This window comes from Miscanthus floridulus, chromosome 12 (genome assembly GCF_019320115.1).
Source record: "Miscanthus floridulus cultivar M001 chromosome 12, ASM1932011v1, whole genome shotgun sequence".
In the NCBI taxonomy this organism is placed as follows: domain Eukaryota; kingdom Viridiplantae; phylum Streptophyta; class Magnoliopsida; order Poales; family Poaceae; genus Miscanthus; species Miscanthus floridulus.
The window spans coordinates 24,295,074-24,301,708 of NC_089591.1; positions in this window are offsets into that span (position 1 = coordinate 24,295,074).

A 6,635-nucleotide genomic window follows, 5' to 3' on the forward strand; every position below is an offset into this window, starting at 1 on the left:
CCATTGTTCCATAGTTTTTATAAGTTTTCAAAATAAAACCTAGAGATTCCTTTGTATGACACTCTCAAGTCTCTCAAAATATGTAGTATTTGTGGATCCTCACCAAGGCAAAGTGATGTTATGCCTTTCTGTTCCTACAACTAAAGCTTAGTGGAGCTCATAGGAGTGGAGATACCATGAAAGCATACTTGCAGTACATATATTGTAAAGTCAAACAATGGATCCAAAGAGAGTTGAGTACTACAATTAAATCAAGATGTGCATGTGTATGAATATATGTGGTGGATATATATGGTGGCTATCCTAATTCTACTTTGCTCCTTGAAAACTTATCTCTCTTTTGAAACTTAGAAATATTTTTGCTAGAGAGCAAGGCCTATGTTATTCATCGCTTTCTTTTTTCACGCTGGCATGTAAATACCCATTGTTTTAAATATCTCGAACACTTTTGTGTTCATTTTTTCTCAACTATTTTTTTCTTTTTTTTATGAATAACTTTTGCATATCCCATGCCTCTTTTTTGCAACAAAAACTTTCAGAGATAGCAACAAGAACTTGGAGCATTTATTTGGTGGATAGGAAACCTATCAAGCATGTTTTTGTGTTCACCCCTAGTGTAGGAGTAAAACATTTTTGGTGGATCTAAATGGAATGGCATGTTTTTACGCCTACCCCCAGTGTAGGAGTAGTGCATATTTGGGTGATGTGTACGTGATCTTGATTTTAGGAGCATGACAAACCTCTCATAAGGGTCAACAAAGCTTGACAAAACTCAATGCAAAACAAGAAACATATAAGTAGAAGTTTTCCTAGCCTAAATAACATGTATGGCTCGGGTAGGAATTTAAGCTTTGTCATACAAGAACTCATCATAATATTTTTGTGTTTTCCAAAAAGTAAATCTCCATATTTTTGGTGTCACTTGGAACAAGATAAATAGCAGCTTAGACCTTCTCATATCATATCTGTCAATTATCTAGACTTAGATCAAGCATATGCTACCCACGAGTTTCAAGTTTAGAGTAAATCCTTATTTCAAAACAATCTTATCCAAAACTCAGGAGAATTCAAGGCTGAAAACAAGGTACTTGAAAGAAATTAGAACAGAGCAACTTTTCATCATTTCCACTTAAGAGATTATTTAGAGTCCTCTTAATTTGTTAAACGCTCTTAAAACAAACTATCATACACACTCTTTTTATTTGTTTTCATTCATCATTTTTTAACTATTTAAAAGAAACTAAAAACTAAAACAAAGGGGAAAGAATACTTACCTGGATACACAGGGGTGCTTCTCCCCCAAGCTAGCTTTCGACGTAGTTTGTTTTATCAAAGTTTTTACATATTTGTATTTTGTTTTATATGCAGATTGATTTTTCAATGCAATGCATAAAATAAACATGCTAAAGGAAATTTATGCAAATGGAATAAATATGGATAACTACCGAGTTACCTTTCAGTCAGGGTTCGATGTTTTAAGTCCTTCGAACCAGACTTCTCCTTATGAAGTTTATTGATCGAATGCCTCGGTTTGCTCAAAGATGAGGATTCTTGCGGTGGTGCCTCTAATGGTGATGGCACCTTCTTCTGCTAAACCCATCTTGGTTTTGAGTTTGATTTTGATTTGACAGGTTTAGAACTTTCACTTGTAGAAATTGGGGAATCGTCTAACTCCCCCACACTTTGCTTGAAGTGTGCCCTGCACATAAAGACAAGGTAGAGATCAAGTGCAAGGGCTCTGTTGGTGCAAAACACCAACAGAACCAAAACTTTATTTATTTTTCTCTAGCCTTAGGCACATTGAACATGATAAGGTTGATGTTATGTACTTTGTTTAGTTATAACATGGGTGATAAGATCAGAAAATTGAGCATGAATGCAGCATTTCAAGACATTTGGCTAAAAGGGTTGAGTCGCTTAACCTACGAAAGGATTGTCTATCTTTATATAATGTATCAATCTTTACATGATTATGACTATCATCTTCCAAAGACAAGATATGCAACATTTTAGCTCATTTGGTTAAGAATATGAGATTAAGAAAGTGTACTATGAACAAATTTAAAGAAAAAGACATGTTGGATTAGTTAGGTTCAATCAAGTAAGGTTGTAACTCAAACATGTTTGTTTCTTTATTTATGTGCATACTCAAGATCAAGGAAAAGCTTTAAAACAATGACCAATTACCTTGAGTTGTTACCTTCATCATTGGAGCGTGATGGTACCATGTGATGAAGGATAGATGTCATGTGGTGGTCCTTTCCTCCTTCTTGAAGCTTTGACTAGTATCACACCTTGAGTTGTTCTAGAGCATCTTATCTCCTATGTTGCACTTTCTTCTTTCTCATCCTTTTGTGATGCCATCTTTTTGTTCTTTCTTTTGTGAATCTTGGCATTTTGTTTGGACCTTTAGCTCCATTCAATGTTTCATTCCTACAAAAGATTAGTGGACAACACATACCCAAAGGGATGTATAAATAATTTGAAACAAGGATAGTGTTATCATAGAGCTAAAGGTCATCTTCTATGCTATAGCAGAATTGGTTTTATTATTTTAATTAGCATAGAACATTTGTCCAATGTTTTCAAATAATGTGCCTTAATTGTTACAAAAACTTCTCATGAGGATTGATTTTACTTTACATCTTTAAGTTTGATTTGTAAATATATTCAAACTTAGAAAAACAAGCAATATTGAGCAGAGGGATTGCAAACCAGCAAGTCAGAGCGATGGGAGACTGGGAGGAAGAAGAGTTGGATTGTATCAACTATAGAAAAGTTGGCCTTCCTCCCCCCACACATGGTCTTTTATGTCACTCGACACTGTCAGTGAGGACTCATGGTTTTTAGGTCCATTAAGCATGACCTCTCCCTTGCATTTACCTTTTCTTTGCACTATCTCATCTAGGAGATGAGGATAGAGATAGTTGCATGCACTTCTTCCATCAACCTTTCTTGATTTCTGTTGATTCTTGGTTGATGAGTTAGGGTTCATTGGGGATGCAAACTCAAGTTCCTCCTTAATTGGCTTTGTCTTCTAGCGACATGGCGGATAGTTATTTTTCTTTATTTGTTAATGATACGCTAGTCGTCTTCATTAGTACTCACATGGAAGCTTCATCTTCAATGATTAGGAGGTGTCATCTCAGATCATGGTTGTGACCTTACAAGACACAGTCGATAGACCTCCCTTGATTACTGATGTCTGTTGATATGAGGATGCATGCCATGATGTAGTGGCATTTATCATCCTAGTCCTTGTTTGTCGACGTGCGAGCTGATCTTTTTGAAGATGATGGAAGCAGGCGTATTCTACCTAATACAAGTTGGGTTACATCTTGCTTCTCATTAGCATCCTAGCTTGAGTCTTGGGAAGGCTTAATGCTATGTTGTCTTTGATGTTGCTCATAGCTTGTCGATTTGTTTGTCCACTTCCACAACTGTAGTCATGGTTTGGTTTGGGATTTGTGAGTTCATACTAAACCTTGGACAGTCATAGCTTATATTCATTCATTCTGGCAAAATGTTAATAGACACATACCTGAGGGAATATAACAAATTTGAAATATGGGTCGTTGTCCATAATTTTGTGATTTTCCTCTATGCTATTGGAAGGATGGTTTTAAGATTATTTAGCATAGATTTTGTTTACATGTTTTATGTGTTTCTTGCATTCTAGCATGGTTCAAGGCCAAGATACCTTGCAACAAAAGATAAGTGAATAAACCTTGATGCTCATAGTTCTTCCTTCCATGAAGAATAAGCTATGTTTTCTATTGCGCAAAGTTGTTGGAGTTCATCACATGCCTTGATTCATCTTCGATGTGAATTCATCTCTTGACTTACCCAGATTGAATTTGAGAGTTTTCTGTAGGGGTTAGTCAAACAAAATATCCAGTGTCTACACAAGCAATTTTTTAGTTCAATAACCAAACTAGACTCGATGTCTAATTTGATTAGGGAAGGCTATTTAATCTAAGCAGCATGCTTAATTTAAACACCTATGGAAGTATGTGCAGTACTTCCAAACCAAAACTTACTATGGTAGGCAAAGGTAGTATAAAAGCACTATTGAGATTTAGAGATGAAAGAGCATGATCATGGTGAGATATTTTTTTACTAAGAATGAGCCTTCATGTGCTCACATTTTTTTTCTTTTCTATACTTGGACATTCATGTGTCCATTTTTTTGTTTAATAAAGATGCAAGTGGGATGGATATATGAATGAAACTAAACATGCTGTGGATTTAAAATGAGAAAACTTAAACTAAGCGGAAGCTATGCATGGATTATTCAAAGTAAACATGCAATGTGATGCAAGAGTTAAAACATAACTACTCATCAAATTTAAAGTCCATGAGCAAGATTATCTCACCTTTCTTGATCATACTTACCATGACTCACATGTTAGAATTTGCAGCGTCTTTGTTCGTCACATGGGATGTGATTTAATAACTTCTGACGGCGACCTTTTCTCCAATCTACACATGGCTAGAAAAAATATATATCTATACTATACCTATGAGATGGCAGAGTTCTAGTGTTGATGGATCATGAACATTCAAGCACCCTACGTTCTTCTTGTGGAAACTTGCCGCAAGGTCGGAACGACATCTGTTGCCTAGTCTTTTCCATAATTTAATAGAACACGGGTAATCCTACTAAAGCTAGTGATAACTAGATTAATAGATATCAAGCTAGTATTAAAATCTTTACGCCAATTGTTTCCCTAGCAACGGCGCTAGAAAACTTATTGGTATTTTTAAACGCACACAGATAAATCTACAAGTGCATGGATACTACTGTAGCTTTCACCTAGGAGTATTCTAGAGTATTGTATTTATCCACAGGGAAACAATGGTTAAAGAGATTGATAGTTCACCATCATATATCTACTAACTAGTATGACAACTAGACTAAAATGGGGGTAAGTGTTGATAATGATAAGAGTTATGAATAATGACACACACATAGGAGAATCCCATGGTGAAATAAATGAGCAGTCTAGCTAAGTTGAGAGGACAACGGTTGAGTTCAAGGTACCTAAATACTTCTCTATTACTTTGGTTCTATTCTAGTTTAGACTACAGGGTATAACTAAATCATGGGTTGATATAGCGATCACACACAATAGCACTTTGAGACATTGGAACACTAGTCATAGAAAGGGATGATGTGGCAGAACCACCCAAAACCTTGGGACATCCAAACCCCTAATGTTCCTTGGCAATCTAATTATTTGTATGATATGCTTTGAATCAACTTGTTTATATAAACATTAAAATGGCTTAATTAATTATTTAGTTGTTTTTGTGAGTTCTTTGTAATAGTCATGAGTTAAGTTGAATGTTAATCACTTCTTGCTGTACCATATTAGTGTAACCTCTTTCATGGTAGATAACAGATTAACTTGTTAGTTAATAAATAAAATAGTTTACTCAAATGACTATTTAAGTAATGCATGTGATTAGGGCATGTAATGATCCTTGTTTACTCTCATGGTTGAACCTTGTGTAATGTTTAGTTAAATACCATGTCTTTCTTGACTAGTATAATGTGATAGGTGTTGCGTAATTGTTAACTACATAAATGACTTGAGTAGTTGAGGGTACTCAATAAGTCTTACTCGACTAAATGAAAAGACTCCAAGGACATACTGGATCAAAGGAAAGTTTGAAGCAAGAACTACCTTTTGAAGAAAAGCTTACTATAAGTGGATCCATACTTTCAATGTTTTAGATCAGTATGAAGTCATTATCAGTATCCAATTTGCACCTGATCTAAATCAATCATTTCTTTAATCATCTTATCTCATCTTATATCCATAAGTAATCATGTTTCATTGATTAACTATGATATAGAGTAGAGAATCGAGTCTTCTTCTTTGAGAAGCAGCAGCGATTCAAATCAATCTGGCCTAGCTAGGGTTTCCTTACCACACACATATGCAGGTCCTAGATCTACATATATCAACCTTCACTCAGATCCTCCAAAACAAGAATGGGTTCACGCCACCCGAGAACTTAGTACTCCACCGCCATACATCATCCTAGATGTTTCGGTATGGTGGGTACATGCTACTCTCGCCATCTCTCGACTCCTAGTGCACGGTTACCCTTTCTTGTAATGGAATAGCCGAGATGTTAGGCTTACAGGAGTATGTGGCCAGTACTACAAAGTCTCGACTCACAATAGGTCTACAATGGTATGGTCCTTAATCAACACAAGTGGGGCACTATGTCAAGACTCAATTCTTGATGCAAGCAAAGAGTCTGCCGTCAAGTGAGAAGGTCGCCGTCAAGTGAAAAACAAAAGCATCATATGTGATGGAACAACTACATTGCATCACTCATAATTCAATCACAAATTATGGGAGATGGTACAATTAATCTAGGGATGAAACCTTGATCAAAAGAAACATGGATCACACACCTGCCAAGCCAAACCACATGAAGATCAAGATGGTATGGTGGACACAAAAAGTGCAATCATCCTTATCCATCTCTAGGATGAGATGATGCCAATTCAAGCTAAAATGCAATGGAGAAGTCCTACTCAATGGACTTAAAATGGTGAACCCTAGCTAAATGTAAATCAGTAGCTATCTTTAAAATTCAAAATAAATATTTCTAGA